Source organism: Triplophysa rosa, linkage group LG10 (assembly GCF_024868665.1).
Source record: "Triplophysa rosa linkage group LG10, Trosa_1v2, whole genome shotgun sequence".
NCBI lineage: Eukaryota > Metazoa > Chordata > Actinopteri > Cypriniformes > Nemacheilidae > Triplophysa > Triplophysa rosa.
The window spans coordinates 22,330,830-22,352,398 of record NC_079899.1 but is presented as its reverse complement, the minus strand read 5'-3'; positions in this window follow the sequence as shown (position 1 = coordinate 22,352,398).

Sequence of the window (21,569 nt, the reverse complement as noted above, 5' to 3'; positions counted from 1 at the left end):
CTTGTAATGACCGATGACTGGAAAGCCTATATCAAAAGGCACTTTGTACATCTACACTAAAAATTTCAACAGTGTTGCTGCAGGTATAACATTAAAACATCCACTTGAAAACAATTCTACCTCTGTTGAGGACCTTTAGTGGGCGGTATGAACAAAATCGTTGTATGAGTAACTTTATATAATGTTAACTGTACAATGTAATGTTTTTTCTGTTAAATGCACCAACGAAAAAGACATGTTTTCCATGTGAAATAAGGTAATGGATATTTTTGGTGAACAAACATCTTTTTTTTGTAATGAACACAAACAAAATGATTGATGATATATGACTGATCTGCTCTGGCACCAAGTAAGGATGATAACAAAAACTACAAAGATAAAGAAAAATCTAAATTTTAGAGGATATCGGAGTCCACATCTATAGCAATAACGAAACAAGGAATGATATCGTTGGGATTTAGAACGATTTTTCCAGCTGACGAATGCTAAAACATAAACGTCCAATCAAAATGTAATTTTTTTTATTTATTACACATTAAAAATAAAATTAAGTGAGTTTCATCTTAAAACAATAAAAAAATCTACCAATAGATTAAGAAAAACAACCTTGAATTAAATTTATTGAATTAGTTTGGCATTTTTATGCTGTTTAAAATGGTTTTTTTTGTTGTTAAACAAGCTATAGTCACAATCTTAAGTCACTTTGCTTCAAGTAAATGTATCTTGTTTTAACAAATTGTTTATTTTTACAGGAAACCAACAAAAAATGAATTTAAACACATAGAAATTCATTTTTTGCAAAGCCTTTTGTCCTTGTTTTCTAGTACAAATATCTACAAATTCTTAAGCCAAGATACATTTAGTTGACCAGAAAAGTGACTTAAGATATTTAGTCTTGTTTTATGAAAAATATACAAATTAACTTTATGTTTAAAACAGGCAAAGAACGTATCTGTCAATGGGGAGAAAAAGGCAAAACTAAATTCAAGTTTATTTTTCTTACCCCACTGGCAGATTTTTTTGTCTTGTTTTAAACATAACCTTCCCTGATTGTTATATTGTCTTTCATAAACCAACACTTATATCACTGCTCTTGTCATGTAAATGCATCTAGAGCTTTTAGATATTTTGACAAGTAAACGAGACAAAATGCTTTTTGCATTTTTTTTTTTTGCAATGTAGATATTCTAATTTAAATTCTGATTGGATCAGACATTTTTAAAGCTGTAAAAAAATCACAAAAATCTAAACAACTAAACAGTTTAAATTGTAAAGACAAGTCACCGTCAAATTCCTTTTACCCATGCAGTTCCTCAATAAAAGCAGAAGGTGAACTAGATCACTGTTAGAAGTCAACGTCTGCTGGTTTCTCACTTTCTGTCCACAGGATTTCTCGAAACCTATTCCTGAAGCAACCCACCAGGGAAAACAACAAGAGTTTGACACATATGCCACAACACTGCTGTTAGACCGGGTGTAAACACGGGTGCGAGCCAGAGCGTTAGGCTCTAGACGGCAGATTGTTATTGGAGACGGCATTTCTGTTTTATCCTGTTAATGGCTGGCTGGTTTAATGATCTCTATGTTCCCATGCTCTTGCTATTGGTTGTCTCACAACACTTCATTGCACCGTCCCGCTCAGCTGAATTTCCCTTGATCTCCTCAGCCTACTCTTCCAGGGGTCTGACTTCCAGATCAAAGTTCACAGACCTGTGATTAAAACTTCAATTACACGAAAACGGTTAAACCCATCTGCCCGTGGGCAGTTTCAGATTACAACATAAAAAGCGTCACCTTTTTTCTTTTGCCAATCAAATCCACAAAACCTTTTATCTCATTATTGGACATCACCGATGTCCTTTTTCTGTCATCCATAGAGGTCCCTAACTCTTATACTAGTTCACTTCATATACATTCAGTGCATGGTTTTGCCTTCCTCGACAAATCATCAGCATGCAAAACGAATACATGAAAATGTAAATGCATATTTGTTGTTATTTAGCCCCGAGTTTTCATTATCTCTGATAAACAGCTACAAGATGCTGAAATGACTCCTGATGGGCAGATTATGATTAATGTGTCTTTGTTCTCCAGTGTTAAAAGAAATATTATGGTACTTACACTACAAGCTTCATCACTGTATACAACTCAACTTCCCAAGTTCAGACAACTTGTGGTGTTGTGGTCATGAACGAACACGTCATTTTTATCTTTCACGCACTGACGCATACATTTCTCTTTCCTTCTGAAGCATGTGACTGCTTTGATGGATTCTGCTTTACATTTAGCGTGGACTTTTCATGGATGGAGCATTTCATTGTTTGGACCCACTGAACGATTAATTCACTGAACATCTGAGTAGAAGCAACTGACATTTGCGATCTATCCTGTTCTAGTGGTTATAAACGGTCGTCCTTTAATACATAATAAATGATAAACTTAATTATTTAATATCTGCTATTAAAATTGTGTGCTAATATAATTGTGGGCCAGTTCCAAGGTTCCATATTTTAAAAAATCCAGCTACACAAGTCGATGTTCTGTAGTGAAAAGCAAAATTGACTTAAACAGGATGCTAATTGTATAGCTTAACTCCGGTCCACACCACAGTTTCACTTTTTATCTTGTTTTCTTTACTGATTGTCCAAAATGACATAAACATTTATTTCCCCACAGAGCAAAACTTCATTAGGGTATCAATACTATACAGACGGTTCATTTAATGAGAGTCCAAATAGCCTCATTTATGCTAAAATTGCTTTCATTCTTTCATTACGCTAATCAGACAATTAAATGAACTCCTTAAACAGGGATTCGCAGCTATTCACAAGTCGTACCAACTTACAGTCAGTGTTGTTAAAGGGATACTTCACCCAAAATGGAACTTCTTTACTCATCCTCGTGTCATTTCAAACCTGTATGGTTTTCTTCCTTCTGCAGAACACAAACGAAGATATTTTGAATAACTTTAGTAAGCAAACAACTTGACTTCCATTGTATGGACACTCCTAAGACATTTCTCAAAATATCTTCTTTTGTGTTCCACAATAAATTATGACAGAATTTTTTGGGATTTAAAAACTATACTGTACTTTGAGCCCGGCTTAAGACAAGTGAGCAGGTTCTTATAACAACTAACACAACACTTTAACACATTAAAGGTAATGCGTTCTAACGCTGGTTAGAACGTACAAACATGTCTAGCTGTGTGCTATTTCTTCATTAGGGTAAAACTGTCAAAGCAGACCTCAAAGCAGATGACCAGTCAAAAATCATAATGGGCAGCGAAACGGCAAACGTGCTTTTATCGGTCATCGTCTTATCATGGCATTCTATATGCAGAGCGCTCAATCTAGAGGACACCTTGGGCACCAGAGACGCTCTCCTGATCGTATCATAAGTCTGGGTGACATTTCCAAACTCAGTGTGGTAATTTCTCTGTCTCAAGGCCCTAGTTTCATTACGTCTGCCTGGCTCCCTGATTCGGGCTAGTTTTATGACTTTCATAATTCCCAGGCCTAACAGTGGCCCAGGGTTCCATAAATGTCCGCCTCGCCATCAGCCGCGTTGAGGACTCGCTGAGATGAGTGCACACGCTCTCTAAGAGTCAATTTGGCTGCTGCGAAACTTTAAAGGAGTCTGATATGACGCTCAAACTCCTGACTTTGACATTTTTACTCTCAACCACACCAGGTATTTCATCCAACCTGCCTAAATTTGCAGTAATAATACAGTGGTCCCTCTCAAGAACGGACGGATCAGTCCGTCTGCAATAAAAAGCTACTTCAGCCAAATGACCGATATCTCTAAACACATTCGAGATTGCTCTGAAAACCAGTCTTGTCAGAGCGCATTTGATCTTACATTCTTTTTTTGCTTTTACTTTTTCACTCAGCAGGATAAATTGACAGCCACTAAACTAAAGGTCATCCACGAAATTGTCTCGGCAATACAGGCGCTTTCCATTCCTCCGCACCTCCCATAAAAAGCCAAGACAGGTTGTTTATGCCGACACAAATCCTAAATGATGGCTTAACGACAAGCGTCATAAAGGGAAACGGGGCCCGAGTTCATCGATTTACGCATTTGCTTATTCATCTTGGACATTATGCGTCTGTCCCTCGGCGCCACACGCACGTCACATATTCAAAAGCAGCCACATTTGGCAGATGAGAGAAATAACGCCCGTCTCTACTCTGATTCGTGAACAAATGAGTGACCCTGAAGACAGTTGACTCTCCCATCTACATTTACAAAGATAAATGGCTTGTTTAATCGAAAAAAAATGAGATAAAATGTAATGGAAGTGACAAAAAAATGTCTTTCAAAACCTTTATATGGAACACAAAAGAAGATATTTTGAAAAAGGTCTCTGTGTTTTTTGGTAGTCAATGGGGGGCGATGTTTGGTTACCAACAGTCTTCAAAATACCTTCTTTTGTGTTAAGCAGAAGTCATACAGGCTTAAAATGATGTAAGGGCAAGTAAATGATGAAAGAATTTTCATTTTTGTGTGAACTATCCCTTTAACTTGTATTGGAAATGCTTCCCTCCCAAGTCTATGCCAACAGATGTACCAGCACTTTACAAACTCCTTCCTTTTAAAAGTTCAGTCTATTGATTTGCCTCTTCTAAATGTATGCTCTAATGGATTGTTGAACTGTTTTTCTCCTGCTGTCCGTGACCCTTTTAAAACAAATCCGGGACTCACTTTTGGGTCACATCCGGCCATTAAGAGCCACTGTTCCACCCCATATCTACATAGCCTACTTAATAACAAAGGCTGTTGGCTGGGGCTGAACGGAAGATTGTAGCTTCTGTTCTTGTGTCTAAATGTGTCATAGTTGTAAAATTGTTTACTATAGGCACAGCAGACTGAGCAAACACTATGAAAAATAAGCCAGTATCTTATAGCGACTCCACCAGCACTTTCTCTCATGCCAGCTAGTACAATTAGATTAACACCACCGTCATTATAGTGTTTGTCCTTCCCACGCATTCCTCATTGTGCACAGGCTCATGGGAAAATTTTCTACAGAGGCCCAAAGCTACTACAGCCAAACAGTCCACAGACTGCCTGTAAAATGACAATAACCATCACACAATCACATTCATAGCGTTTGCTTTTGGAAGAGGGAAATGCTAAGATCAATATGGTCACAAAATGAAGTCATGAGATCAATATCGCAGAGATCGTAATACCAGAATTAAAGTCCTGAATTGATGTTTTTGCATTGAATGGCCCAATTTTATGTATTGATATAAAATGTTTCTGCACTGATATGAGACTAGGAATAATCTTATTGTTTGTGTACATCTTTTTTAATTGCTAATAAAAAAAAGATATTAAAGGAAGAGTTCACCCAAATGAAATTCTGTCATCATTTATTCACCCTCCTGTCATTCAAACCTGTATGACTTTCTTTTTTCTGCAGCACACAAAAGAAGATATTTCAAAGAATGTTAGTAATCGAACAACGGCGATACCCATTGACTGTACAATAGAAGTAAATGGGTCCAGTTGTTGTTCGGTTACCAACTTTGTTTAAAATATCTTCTTTTGTGTTCTGCGGAAGAAAGGAAGTCATACAGGGTGAGTAAATGATGACAGAATTTTTATTTTTTTGTGAACTATCCCTTTAAGAAAATAAGATAAAGTACCTTTCATTTGTAAAGTATTTATTTAACTTAATGAGGTAATGGAAGTTATGTAAGAAATTTGTGTCCTGTAATAGGAGGCCTTTAAAATATGCATTTTTTATGTTGTTTTATGTGTTTTTTCTATATTTTGTTTTATTTAAATGTATTATTATTTTTATTTATTTTTTTGTCTGTTTTCCTTTTTTTGTTGGTTGTTTGATGATTTAAATTATGTGAATATTGTTTGTTATAACTTGTGAAGTTATGTGTGGTTAAAAAAAAGCAATAAACGTATGAAAAAAAAACATAATTATCATAAAAATATACCTTAAAAAGACGTTTATGTAATATATAAAACAAATTCCAGAGTTGAATTTATAAGCAAAACTAACCATATTGTGATATATAATGTTACTGTGATATAGAGTTAATCATACTGTGATAAATTATCAATACCACCCACCTCAAGCACACAGCATTGTGTTCTTTTATCTAAACTCTGAGAATTACCAGCAGAAAAGTCTGTGATTTGTAATCTCCCCGTGATGTTGGATGTGCGTCTTTGCAAACTTTAGGTGTGAGGATCTAAACCTGTAACGCACAGCGTGGCCGGATGGCAACCGACACTAAAACACGATGAATCATGTAATGAATCACTCTGAATCCGCTATCTTTAACAAGCACACATCTGTGTGTGGCCCATACCGTGTTAGTCATTGATTTTAAAGAGACAAAGACACATTTAACCTTAATTACACCTGAATTCATCACACCTCCTACGCCTTTCCAAATCATAAACAATATTTAGCTCTACGCTAAAATAAGGACATTAAGAAATAGTTAAGGAAAACATTTGAATTCTGCCATTACTTACTTACCCACATTTGTTGTGTCAGACTCGCATGACTTTTTAATTGGCATACAAAATGAAGAATTTGAAGAATTGTACTGTTTTTATTCTCATTCACTTACAATGAATGGGGATTGAAGGTTTAAACTACAAAACAGAGACCACAAAATAGTTGCGATAAATTAAGCCATGCAGACACAAATTAAACTTGTTTTTTTACAGTGAATCTAGATCACATACATCATTCACACGTCACCTCATCAATTAGAAAAAAAACTGAAGAAAATTTCTCCTTTTGTGTTTATATGAGGAAAAACGTAAGGATTAAATAATAACATACATTTCATTTTGGGGTAAACTAATCTATTAATAAACTCCTCTCATAATGACTGATTCTCATTATGACTGGCTTATCTAGAGTCCAGAAGCCATGACACAGCCGGCAGAATTAGCTACGCAGAGCTACAACGTGATATAATAGAGCCAACTCTATGTTCTCAAATCCCCTGTGCCTTTTGCCAGAGAAAGTCATCCATCAGGAGGCAATCAGATAGGGTTCTCAATGGCTGTATAGGAGAGAACTATCCTCCATTGTTCTACAGACACAAAGCAAAGAGTAGTGCATGTACGACCGCATCTCAGGAGAGCTCATTATTTTACTAAAAGGAGGGTCCAAGATACGTCATTCAATGATATTGGAAACACCTTCGCAATAACAGAGGCTTACAAATATTTGGAGCTCCCTATATCCTCGGGGGATCTTTATGGAGAGTTTAAGCTTTAAGGCCATTGCATATTGAGTCCGAAATTTCCGCACGTTTAAAAATAAATACGACCTGACGTTGTGTCAATCACATTTACACACTGCCTCCGATATTTTCGTCCGTCATAAAAAAATGTGGACTAGGTTTGATTTTCTGCGTTTTTCGCATTCCGTAGCAAGCATTTTGAGAGGCGTTTTGACAAATCAGAGACACCGTACAAACGAGCGCCAACTACGAATAAAGGCATACGAACATTTCGGACTGTATGTGCAAAGACCTTTAGAAGTTAAAGAAGGCTTTATCAATCGAGATGTTAGAATAAGTACACGTCATATTATGACATATTTGATAAAGGTCACCTCTTCTGAGTTTCTTCCGGTCACGGGTTGTTAAAGTGTTTTGCTGAAGTTGACCTTGTTTTAAAGCCACACGTCACTGTGAGAACTGCAAATTGTCTGTCGGTTAATGGACCAATGTGTAATTTTTTGTAAGATCTATTGACAAAAATGCAATATAATAGACATAACTATGTCTTCAGAGGTGTATAAATAACTTATTTTATGTTTTTATTAAAGGGATGCTTTACTAGCTAATTAAAATGTCAACATGTTTTACTCACCCTCAAGGCATCCTAACTGAATATGGTTTTCTTCTTGAGGAATAATGCAGTCAGAGTTATAATACCACGTATCATTTTACTTCCAAACGGTAGAATGGGTGTTGACTTTTTGAAGCTCCACAAAGTGCATCTGTCGATGAAAGAACTGCTCGACACGGCTCCGTGGTCTTAACAAAGGTCTTCTGAAGCGAATCGATGCGTTTGTTTAAAAGAAATATCCACATTGACAACGATATTAACGACAATGTCTAACATCCGTTATCCCTCAGATCCAGGCGAACAAGAGGCTTGTTTTTCCGGCTGCGTATGCTGCATCAAAAATCTCCCTTTGGGATTATAATAAACTTGAAACCTTGAACCTTCCGCCGAGATTCGTGAGTGTGGATCGGATGGACACTGCTCTATCCCATGATGCCACAGGAGCCAGGCAACGGTCAAATTTCAAAAGCAAAACAAATAAATATAGCGGAAAACTTTAAGGCGGACGTCCGTTTTTAATGTAAATGCCAATAGATTAATTTCTAATTTAATTAATTTCTCACGTATAGGTTGTTGTTAATACATCATAGGTCAAAGAGCATACAGGTCACATGACCATAAAACATGGCGGACGCAGTATGTCCGAAAATGTATTCATACTACTCCCTCTCATACTATATAGAACATACTGTTTTGACGGCCGATAGGTAGGTACTTATTCAAATTCAGTACGTACTGTCACAGTATGTGATTTCGGACGCAGCGAAATTGATTTTTGCAGGAGACTGTAGCTGTGCAACTAATGGTCCCTCTACTGCCATGTTTACAGATACAGTTTTTTTTTTGAAGCCGGACCAAAATTTGAGTCATCCGTGTAAATGAAAGGACAGAATTAGAACATCCTGCGGTGTAGGATTTAATGAGTCTACCTCTCACATCCCACAGACAGATAAATAGATGACGGCTGATCATGTGGGCCGCTGTTCCTCAGGGAAGCTTGACACATCAAATGCAACTCAAAACTTCTGCTTTGGATCTGTTTATGTTGCTGTATTCCTCTCTAATGCTTTGTACTGCCTGTGTACTTCTCTTTCTTTAGTATGAGCTATGTATGAAAGGTTGCTAACAGGTTTTGTAGAAACGTTGTTCAGAGGAACCCACACGTTATTTCGAATCAATGTAATAGCTCATTCGTGGTTAGATATCTGCCAAGCTCTTAGACCAGCCATCAACAAACAAAGAACATTAAAAGCAATATAAATGTGAAACTACAAACCATAGTCAGCAAAATCTGACTCACAATAAGACTCGCATGACTTTTTGACTGTGAAGTGCACCGTTTTTTAATCGGCCCTTAAAAATAAAATCCAGTTTAAAAGTTTTCCCTGTGATTTTACATCTGGAGTTTTATGAGCCACCTACAAGCAGTGTTGGGTGTAACTAGTTACTAAGTAATGAGTTACTGTAATTTAATTACTTTTCCCTTAAAAACGTAAAGTAATGGATTACTCTTATTTGTTCTGTAATTTAATTACAGTTACTTCTGATGTAACTGAATTAAATACTGTGTAATGTATACAATAGTGGAACTGACATTAAAATTCAAAATCTAACTTTAAAATGCATGCATTAATGTATCTTTCTCATATTTGTAATACAAGTCAGTTAATAATTGTACTTTATGTAGTTTTATATGATTTATTTGAATGAATTAAGGGTCGTTTTTTGTCTATCCTTGACTCACTTATCTAATCAAGGTGGATATAAGATATAGAAAGTAATACTTTTTGTAGAGAGTAATTTGTACAGTAATCTAATTACACTATTGAATATGTAATTAGTAACTAGTAATTAATTACTTTTTCAGAGTAACTTACCCAACACTGCCTACAAGCAAGCAAACTAGATATTCCCAAGCAGTACAGAGTATTCTGTATATAAATGTCTGTGACATAATCATTACTTATAGCTTTTAGAAGTACTTAAATTTTGACCACTAGGTCTAGACACAATTCTCTAGGGTTCTAAGTACAACTATTCACTATGCCACATTTCAAATGCTAGTCTATTATTGTAGCATCACCTATTTCAGACAAACCTGCTCCTAAACAACTCATTTAAACAAAACACTTTGATCACTGTGGTTGATGGCTTTAGTGTACATGTGGGTTGGGTGGCCTCTTGGTGTCTAAGTTGCCAGTTCAAAGCCCCGATCATGCAAGACTACAAACAAAATATGCACACATCAAACAGATTATAAAACGCTACAGTCACAGGTCACATGTTAAACCATCAGTAGATTGGCAGCTATGGCCGAAACTCTGTCCTCTTCATACACACACATGATCCCATCATCAGACCAAGAGCCAGCAGGCATCTCCTTCAAAGTGACAGGTGGCATCACCCAGGCTCAACATAGGTGTTGGGTGACAGGAAGCTCACCGTATTTTCTATTCATTATTCAGTGCTGGCATGACAGGCTTTTAACCACAGACCCCCATCAGCACAGCTGGAGTCCCGTGTGATGCTCAGGGGAAGTCAAGTCAGCTACAGAAATCACTGACCTCAGCCACCAAAAACTACAGTGCAGATCAAAAGTGCAGAAATGAATGAACTCCAATGAAGCAACTAAGACTACTTGATTGAACATTTTCACAATTAAATCAAATTTTCGATAACTCTGCTATACGTTATGAGAGAACAAGGTTATTGGATGCTGACAGTCATTACATACCGACTTGGACCACTTGGTAAATGAACCATGACATCTTTCTGCTTACATCACGTCATGTGAGCTGCTAGATCTCTGTCAGCAAATCTTAAAAATGTTACCACATCGATTTACTTAAGTGTAAAACAAACACCTCCATGACTTCATGTCACAGGGAGAGCTTTCTCTTAGCAGATGTTCCCTCATCCTTAAAGCAAATAATACAAAAGACAAAACAACCAAAACTACATTAAACACAGGTTCATTGGTAAATCGTGCTTCTGCAATGAAAAATGTGGCACAAGCTATATTTCAAACATCCAGGTGCATGTATGCAAATAGAAACCTACAACTTATAATATGCAATACTTCTGATGTTTCCCTACAATTAATGATGGTTTATAGTAAAAGACTCCCGATATTTCTGGGCTGAAGCTAAGCATGGAGATTCTAAAAATGGATGAAAATCACCAAGATGTTACGCATTCCATCCCCTAAAGCTTTCTACCATAATCACAGGAACACACACAGCAGATATTATTCATTAATGTTCTTCTGCCCCCATGTGGTGGTAATATTCCTATTGTGAAACATCCCACATTATGCATGAATCACAGTATTCTAAATCAATGTAGGATACATTCTGAGGCAGTTAATGGATCAGAGACGTTGCAGATGCCCTGACAGTGATGAATATGCTTTCCTAAGCAACCATCAACAAAATATTTAACTCGGGTAATAGCAAATTTCATCTGTCAGAGTCTGTTAAAAAAGCCGGCATAAAAAAGACTGTGGTGGTATCGTGGTACAATGACAGTTGCAGGTGGAATTACCACGGTAATTTGAAATATACTATGGCATTTTTCCCCCTACTTTATTTAAAATCAAAGGTGCTTCAAAGCACATTAAAGAATATACTGAACGGGACAATGTAAAATAATAAAACATATATGAAGAGTTCATTTGCAAAAACAGATAAATCCTCATTCTTTTTTTAATGTGCATTCCAAGTAATTGGGTTGGGTTCCAAGTAATTCTGGTCGGGTTGTTTTGATTATATATACTAATCAAAAAATAATAACTAACACAATAAAACATGATAAACCAAAAAAATGTTTTTGTACTGTTTTTGCAAAAGCTATTCATGTATATATATACACATACACACACACACTATGATTATTATTATTATATAAATAATATGATTATTATTATTGATTTGTATATATTATTATTTATACATAAGAATAATAAAAAGTCATAAAAACAATAAAATCAATGTATAATAATAAAGCTATAATAACTAATAAATCTAGGAAAGGTATAAATATAATACATAAATATATAATACAATAAATAATCTCATGTTTCTCATATTGTAATAAAAAATACAGCTAACTAACACAATTAAACATAATAAAAACATGATAAGCCAAAACAACTATTCCTATATACTGATATTAATAATATTTATATATATATATATACTGTATATATATATATAAAATATTAATAAAATATAAAAATAATAAAATCAATGTATAATAATAAAAGCAATAATAAATAATAAATCTAGAAAAGTATAAAGTATAAATACAATATAACATAACATAAATATATAATACAATAAATATAATAAATTAAATAGTATATATCTCATATTATAATAAATAATTTTATAATAATAAATACAAAAGAAACCCTGATAATTCCATAGTACTTGATGTTAGTGTGATGTTAGTAGTACATTTCCATCCATCTAGTGTTCCATCCAAACCCGTTTCAGTCCGAACCAATGTAAACTGTTCAAAACAATGAGTGAGCTCACCATCACCCAGGGCACCTTTGTAAATAGAATTGTTATCGTTGGGTAAACACAGAGGCCAGCGTTTCTGCAGGTTAAACACATCTCCGTGGAGTGCGCGGCTCTATTCTTGCCAGCAAAAAAAGATGATTTAGCCCAGCAAGGTTAGACAGAAACAAAGAGCCACTTGTGCTGGAAAAGATATAAGGCTTTTTCATTTTCATCCACTTATGGGGTATAGGTGTAAAACCAACCACAGCAGAGAGCCATGGCGCCCAACAGAGCGCAGCGTGTTTAATACATTGATCTGTTAATGGAGAAAACAAACACAGCGAACAAACATCGTTTTCATGTCATGAGAACAAATGTGCGGTTTTTAATAGAAAACTGGATGAGAAATAACGTCATTAGGAATTATCTCTTGTCCAGCTTATGTAACTGCAGCCAAAAGCGATGTTTTTGAATTAGGCTACTGACCCTCAAGATGATGTACTCAGGGTTATACGCACAATCCAATCATAGTTGTCAAAAACATAGACTACTGAGATTTAGGCAAATATGAAACTGATACTTCCGGCCCTGGAAGCTGATTGGTCGATACAGCGCTGACCTGTATATTGCTGCACTAACAACCATTTATAGCAGTAACAATTACTTCCAGATATTTGCAAAAAAGATCTTGGACAAAAACTCCTTTCCCATATGATAATTGTCAATCATAATGCAAATTGCAACTGCAAAGAACATCAAAGCAGGTGTGTTCTGTCACTAAGAGCAAAACTGCTGATGGCAGACCCACGCCTCTCTCTCAGCGTGCTCATCCATGCACACCTGCAATGCTGGATCTTCTGTAATAAAGAAAGATGCTTATTTAATCTCAGAAAGAAGATGTTTATCTCCTCTCATTTCCATTTACTTAGCCAAGTTTTGCCTGTGGGCAACTGTGGAGCTTTTACAAGGGACCACCTGATTAAACATCTGGATTGTGCAGCTATAATGTTTGGCTAAACTGTAATGGAAAGCAATAAATCAAAATGTTTAGAAGCGAGCCGAGTTCTGCATGTTGGTTATGCATGACAGATTTTTAGATCTTTACAAACTAACACAATATTAGATATTTTTGAAGCCTAAATACAATCGGCAGAAGTAAAAAGCTACCATGAGGCTATAAACAGACTACACTACGGTCGCTCTATATCAACGTCACCACCACCAAGCCTCCGACAACTTCTTCCAACTTGCATACAAAAATATGTCATCTCTGCGATATTCTTTAATTGCACAGAAATGTATTTGAAATAATGGTTTATATACTGCCGTACAAAAATCACTAAGAACTTGACAGACGTATGTGAATACTTTAGTCCATCCAAAAGTAATAGTAAATAGTAAAGTAAAAGTATGAAGATTATTCCAAATATAGGTCAAAAAAGAACATGCATGCTTGTGGACAGCCTTTGAAGTGGAGGGTTCTTTAGAATGTAAAAAAGTAAGACAGATATCGTTCATAGAGTAATAATTGTTAGGGAACCAAAAATGGTTGTCTGTGGCATTGCTGTGAAATGTTAAACTACAGTTAAACTACGGTACAAATGTACTAAATAAAATACAAGCATAAAATTACCCCTCCATTTTATGTTGCACCCTTCAACAAAAGATTACATGATGGTCCAAACCGATAATCAGACACTACTTTCTTTAAGATACACCGGTACAAAAGTCTCAACACAAAACAGGCAGGAACACTTCGCTTTTGTTGACATTCAATAAAATACAGCGCAATATCTTTTCAACTATCTATCGAGAATCCCCCCAGGGTGCGAGTAATGCACTTGTTCCTTTGAAAACGAGCTCGTGAAGCTATTTTTCGTGTATTCTAGCTACAAATACAATAAAAAGATAGAGAAATACATCAAGCCCATTAGGTTTTGTTAAACCTCGAGCTTCTAGCAGAGAAAACCTTACATGTGAACAATTACTTTCATCATCTTCTCTCAACACGAAGCGTCAACCCAGAAAATGACCAAAAGGAATTCGTTGCAGGTGGATTTGTAAGGCTGGAAGCAGGTAGACAATCGATTTTTAACAGCGCGTGGCCAACTGAAAGCTGAACGTGGGTTGGGGCTTTAAAGGAAAAGGATTTGATCTGCCATCTCTCTCTCTCTCTCTCTCTCTGTCTGTCTCTCTCTCTCTCCACCATTCTCTCAGGCTATCCAGTTGTTTTGTAAGGCTATTAGCGCAATCAGACAGCACCTGCAGACTTGGACGTAGAGCAGGTGAACGCAAACAGGATTAGACTTGGCAGAACCGTTACGGCTATACTCTTGAGAACAACTATCTTTGACAGTTCACTTTTGACGGCTGAGTTTTCCCTCAGAGCGCCTTTGTTTGCTTGTAACAGGCTTTGAGTTCTTTACGTACAGATGTGTAAGCCATCGTTTATGGCCTATGCGCATTCTGTCTAGTCATTGGGCCATTGTTAGGTGAGCTTTGACAACCAGGTGAATTCAAGCTCTGATATCAGAAGGAAAGAAAATCAATCGGTTCTGATTTAACATCAACCACAACCACCACATTGGTTAGAGCTGTATAATTCTGAAATCAAAGGTAAAGACTTTGTGGGTTTGCTGGTTTACCTTGCTGTCCATCATGAGAGATGGACGTGACGTGGCAGACCTCTTTCTCAGCAGCCTTGGATCTTGAAAGTATTTTTCCATTGAATCTAAAGAGAGGTTGAAAAACCTTTTACCCAAAAATGAGAATTCTTTCATCATTTTTTCACACTCGCACCTTTTAAAAACTTGACTCTTATTCATCTGTGGAACAGATATTTTGAGAAAATGGTTTTGCACCCATACAGTGGAAGTCAATGGGGGGGCAATGCTGATTGGTTACCAACATTCTTCAAAGTATATTCTTTTGCGCTCTGCAGAAGAAAGACATTCATACAGGTTTGGAATGACATTTTTAGGTGAACTATGTTGTTGCTAATTTATGTTGTTGCTAAATGCACTGTAATGCTCTTGCTTTAGTCATTTTATCTGCTTGTAAAGCACTTTGGTCCACCTCTGTGGCTTTTAAACGTGCTATATAAATTAACATTGATTAATTAATTGATTGATTGATTGATTGATTGATTTAACTATCCCTTTAACTTTTTATATCCCATGATGCATTGCTAATGACACAATCAAATAAAAAACTATACAACATATATCATCGCTGTCCTTCTGAAACCTCAGATGTTCAAATTCGCTGTTTTTTAGGAAATGGAAAAACACTGTACTTTTTAAATGATTAAACACTGTGTTGACAAGCACTTGGTAATACATTTATTGGTTAGATGTTTGCAAAACAGTGAAAAGCAAAGGGTGACTAAAAATACTGATTTATGGCAAAAAACACAAATCCCGAAATATGAGGTTTAGGAAGAACAGCAGCGATATGATTATTGTCTTTACAGCAGTGGTTCTCAAACTGGGGGCCCCAAGATAGATCCAGGGGGGCACAGATTTTGAGGCATTTTATGAAATATAGCATTACATCATAGATTGTATGCAATCAAACATCAGAAGATAAGATCACCAACCAAAATAACTTATGTTCCAGCATTGAATAACTGAATATGTTTTTGGTTTAATTAAAATTCTAAGTTTAAGTTTAAGGGCCACAAAGCGATGCACCCAACACAAAGGGGGCCTTACAACGAAAAAGTTTGAGAACCACTTTACAGTATCTAAACATTACACTGCATTGGACAATATATATGAACAAAAATATACAAACGGTTTGAGAGCATAAGATTCTGTCCTTCACCAACATTATAAAAGAGTAGCCGACTCTTGAAATCACACAGATGTTTCCATTCTACAGAAGCACACACATAATTTATGAAGTTCATGGTAGGTCAGTGCATAAAAGTTATTTGTTATCGTTAAAAATCCATATTTGTACAGAGATTAATGGGATTTTTTCCCTATTGTTGCGCTTTATTCTAAAGACAACAAAAGAGTCACTTGGCAAACTAGCACACAAGACCTCCGACGTGATGAATGTCCCTCTAGGGCCATCGTAACCGCCGCTTCAGCAAATCAGGCCAACACAGTATGTGGTCACGGTGAGGAGAGCAGTAGGGTGCGAACAAGGAGACCCATGTTCAAGCGCAGCTTTGGTTTTTCCTTCCTAGCTCGGGTCATTTATCATACCTGGTGACAGCACGTTCTGACGTCAAACGTCCTAAAACACGTCTGAAGACCCATGTGCTAACGCTAGTGGACAAAACCGTGGTGTCAGCAACCACTTCCTCATTTCCACAAGCTGTTTCATAAATCTCAGCCATGCCCTGTAAGAAAGTGCCTGCAAACAAACTCGATAAGGAGAATTGAGATGTGATTGAGTGATCTAACTCTGATTTCGTGGACTACGTGGGACTTCGGGGAGGAGAGGAAGGACTTGAGTGAGTGTTAAAGGCATTGTGGGTCGGCCGAAGGGAGGGATCCAGCTCTGGTCAGACGGGGCGTTGGACGAAAAGCTCTTACTCGCATAAGCTCCGATAGCCAAGCGAGAGACTGGATGATGTATTACCTCTGGTGCCCGGTTCCATTGGCAGCACGCTCAAAGAGCCTTCCAACACCCCCTCCAGCACCAATTACAATTTAGGAGCGTCCCTCTCCAGCAGGGGGCTTTTCTATTCAAGCTTCTCCCGTTTCGAACGCACACAAAGCCTCGTGTCAGTCCCTCACTAGCCAGTCTGTCCACTCTCGCACATTCACTCGGTGAATTCGCAATCGCTCTCTCTCCAATCATCACCTCGCGGTCCCTTTCACCAAACAGACAAAACAGCTCACCGCTCCCCGCGGTCTAAAACACCTCTCCAGCGTGGAAACTGTAGTTTGTGTGAAGTGCAGTATTTATTATTACATCATGCATTATGCAGGCGCCATCTCTAGAAAGAGGCTCAATAATGTATCAAGTGAACGCGTATCTTGTTCCCTGTGACTGCGGTTTGGAAAGTGGAACGTACGAGTATTGTTGAGTCTGATGTCGTGAAGAGGCCTATTGTACGTCTAACTTTGCCGGAATCACATTTGCACGCCACGTGCATTCGAACCCAAGGCAGACAAACAAACCGAACACGGTTAGTTTTTTCTCCGGGTGCACAAATGCTAATCAAGATCAAGCCTCAAGCAAATGTTTCACATGAAGTGCTTCAATCACGAAAAACAAATGAGTATTTGTGGCACGCATTAGTTAAATATGACAAGCGAAGCGATGCGTGCGGAAACTTGAGTTGGGGAGAAATAAAACACACCTGTTCTTGTGAAGGCAAGCATTATTCTTACTTTTGTCCTACTGTATATTTGACATTACAAAATCTTTCCCTAACAGGCGTGCTTTGGCAAATGATTTTTCTGTCCATTCTGAATCTGAATTTGATGTTTAATATGCTGGACCAATGAGATTTTACAATGAGCTTTCCAATGACATTCTGCAAAAGTCCCTGACTGAAAGAAAAACTTGACTGAAGTAAAACTTGACTAACGTGATTTGAGGTAATTTCCTCAGATTTACATGCTTTTTCTTGGTTAGGACAAATAGGTATTCAGTTTTGGTAGTGAACTTATGAAGGACAGATGTGACATTAATTCTCCATAATAAATAGATTTAAAGGGATAGTTCACCCCAAAATGAAAATTGACTTTCCTTCTACTGTTAAACACAAAAGAAGATATAACAAAAAAAAAATTGGCACCCATTGACTTCCACAATATGGACATTTTTGAGACATTTCTCAAAATATATTTTGCTTTTCACAAGAAAAAGAAAGTCCTGCCCGTTTTGAACAACATGAGTGTGAATAAATGACAACAGAATTTTTCTTTTTGGATGAACTATCCCTTTAAAGGACTGACTTTAGCCATATCAAGAGATCAGAACAACTTGAGGATGGGCTCTTTTGACTTTAGTCAAGTAAGAAACCACCTAGAACACACTCGTAACCACACAGCAGCACGCTTTAAAAACCACCCTTAGCAACCGCATAACAACCTGGCAACCGCGCACAGGACCCTAACATTATGCCACTCTGCACAGGAAAGTGCCACTAACGTTTCTTCAGAAAATTTACAAATCTATTCTTTAATTGAACCTTGTGGATTTGTGGGTAAAAAACATCAGCCACCATAGAAAAAATGCTAATGTACAATAGTGGCAGACACACATGATGGATGTCTGACCTCCTGAACTGAATCAATACTTGTGTGTTCTCTGTAAGTGCTGTTGATAAGGAAATCATTTCAAACACCTAATGAATATGATTAAAGACATACAGCCGTGGGTTTTGAGAGACTTTTAGAAGTAAATCCGCCATCTGAAAGCCGCGCAGGACCACAGGAGGTCTCCACAGAACAACACAACACAACGCACCAGTTCACTTGCAAAACATCACGCATTGACATTTATGCTAATTGTTGGATCCCATCTGCATGTAGCATCTGAGAGCCACAGAAACATTGATATTTAGTAAATGAAACATTTAATGATGTGAAGGATGTTCCTGCAACACATCTTCACGTGGCGTGCCTGTTAAACATCATGTAGCTCGCCGCGATTACTTCCGTCGTAATGGTTTCATAATTAGCATAGGCTAAATACTCCGTACACAGAATCTGATCCTCCAACCGACCCTTCCCTTCAATCTCATTAACTTTAAGTCAGTCACTTGAAGAGTTAAACAGAAAGCGAACATTTCAGAGCGGTGTGGGTTTTCTAATATGACTCGCAGCATTCTGGCGTTCCTTTCTTCAGCACGGCAGATGGGAAGTGCTGGTGATGACAGCTCAAGATCCCTGCACGCTCTGAGCTCACTGTACTGTCTGCTGCTTCACAGACACTTTTTATCTTTTATTAAACACACCAGGCGTAACGGGGTTGGATCCTTTATGATTCACGTCGATTAATAGAATAATTTTCGATTAAAAGATTTTACATTGAAGTTTTGAAATAACTTTCAGTGAAGCAGCTGCATATCATATTCGTGAAGAAAAAATAATTGTGAGGGTAATATTGCTACTAAAAAAAATCCAAAACGAATGGCCTCTGATTCGCCACTGTATTCGGTGCCCAAACACACTGAAGAAACGTACAGAGATGAGCACAAATGGACAGCTGTAATTGAGGCTTTTGGTGATTATGTAATTATTTCACCCGTAACTGTAATCCCCGATTAGTTTTTCCATTAATTGTGCAACCCTATTTATATAATGATTTATAATTTGAGCTGCCGGGTACAATTTGAAGAAAAAACAAACAATTTAAAGTAACCTGAAGTTTTATGCTTTAAAAAGAGATGGCGATTTGGAAAAAAAGGTTAAAAAGATTGCATCTTTAAAAAACTACACTTACATCTGTTGAAATTCATTTGCATTCGTTTTCCACTTCCTTAATGGGATAGTTCACCCAAAAATTAAAGTTCTGTCATCATTTACTTAGCCTCTTGTCATTTCAAACCTGTATGACTTTCTTTCTTCTGCAGAACACAAATGAAGATATTCTGAGAAATGCTGCGGCACCAACTTGCATTGGTTTTGTGTTCATACAATAGACGTGGAGCCACGTTGTTCGGTTACCATTATTCTAAATTTTATTTTGTGCTCTGCAGAAGAAAGAAAACCATACAGGTTTGAAATGACAAGACGGTGAGTACTAAATAATGACATTTTTCATTTTTGGATGAACTATCCCTTTCATTTCAATTCCACATCCGGCTGACTTGTTTTTTTCCCCAAGAATTTCAATTCACCCTTGGTCATAAGTGACCTCAGCAGGACGCAATATTCGCATATTTGAGAAAATACAAATGCTAATACAAACACAGACTGTGTAATATTGAATAAAAGGATTATGCAATGAGTGATATGTTTTAATACAGCCTACTGCACCCTAATTGAGCTAATCCTTCTGCTTAATTAAGATAAAGAATTAAGCCCCATTATGTGCAATCATTAAACCTTCATCTATCCTTCCCATTTCCTCTCCCGATCGAGAACTGCTGATATTTCGCAAAACAATATGAAGCAAAAACGGCCAAGCCACTTTTAAAACGATCCCCCGTTCGTTTCCGACACGGGAAACATTAAACCTTCTTCATGATGGGGTGCTGGTGGCTCCTTACCGTTTGACCTTGCATCATAGATAAATTATGCACGTGTAATGCAACCCTGGCCTAAGTACTTTAACAGCACTACCTGTTCCATTATGCACAATCAAGTCCCATAATGGGCCTGTCGGCAAACAGCACGGGAGACAGCCATGTGTGACACCAAACACTCTTTGGCCCGGATGCGGGCACCCCTGCGATGTAAACAGGGACTGAACAGAAGGACACAGACAAAGCAGCACACACACAGATGCTTATCTCAAACGGTAGTGTATACTGGGTAGTGACGACTGCAATTTATGAAAAGTGTAGATGTGCTCGAACCTGTCAAAAAAGCTCTGACTGTAACACTTCTACCCCAGTCGCAGCTGGCAGAAATTACAGGCCGGGGATACGAGGTTGATGCGTTCCACCAGATGAGCTTCATTACGATTCTGTGTTTTGAAGAGCTGTAGTCAGGACCTCACTGATCCCTGTTAAAGCTCTCCTAAAAGAGCCTGCTAGCTGTAAAGATTCAGCAAACTCTCATCACAACCTAAACTAGAAGCCTCGGTCCTTCCCTTCACTCTGATGCCCGCATCAGCTAGTGTGTCAGCTGGTGAACCTGTGTCCAATTAAAATCTCTCTGCTTGGGCTGCTTCCCAATTCCGCTGCATTGGCATGGAAGCACGAACTCTCAGAAAGGACTAAATGAGAACGAGTGCAATCTCATTCAACCAGGCCAGCATTACTGGTGCTTTTATTCTATTGCGGTTTGAAAGCTGGGGATCATTACAAAGCACGGGTCTCTGCAGAACAAAATGACTTCAGACGTCTGGCGCTGTAACTGGTTTTGAGTAACATTTTCTTTTAGTTGCAGACACTTTTATTCAAAGTAACTTTAACTTCTAGTTCATGTCTGGGATTTGAACCCATGACGGAGTTGCATGGAACAGGATATGGTGGCAGCTTATCGTGGATTGCGCTCTCAGGGCTAATGCAAACATTATCTTGTGAACATCGAATATATTGCCAGGTGTATGCCAACAGACTTTGCGTGGTCTATA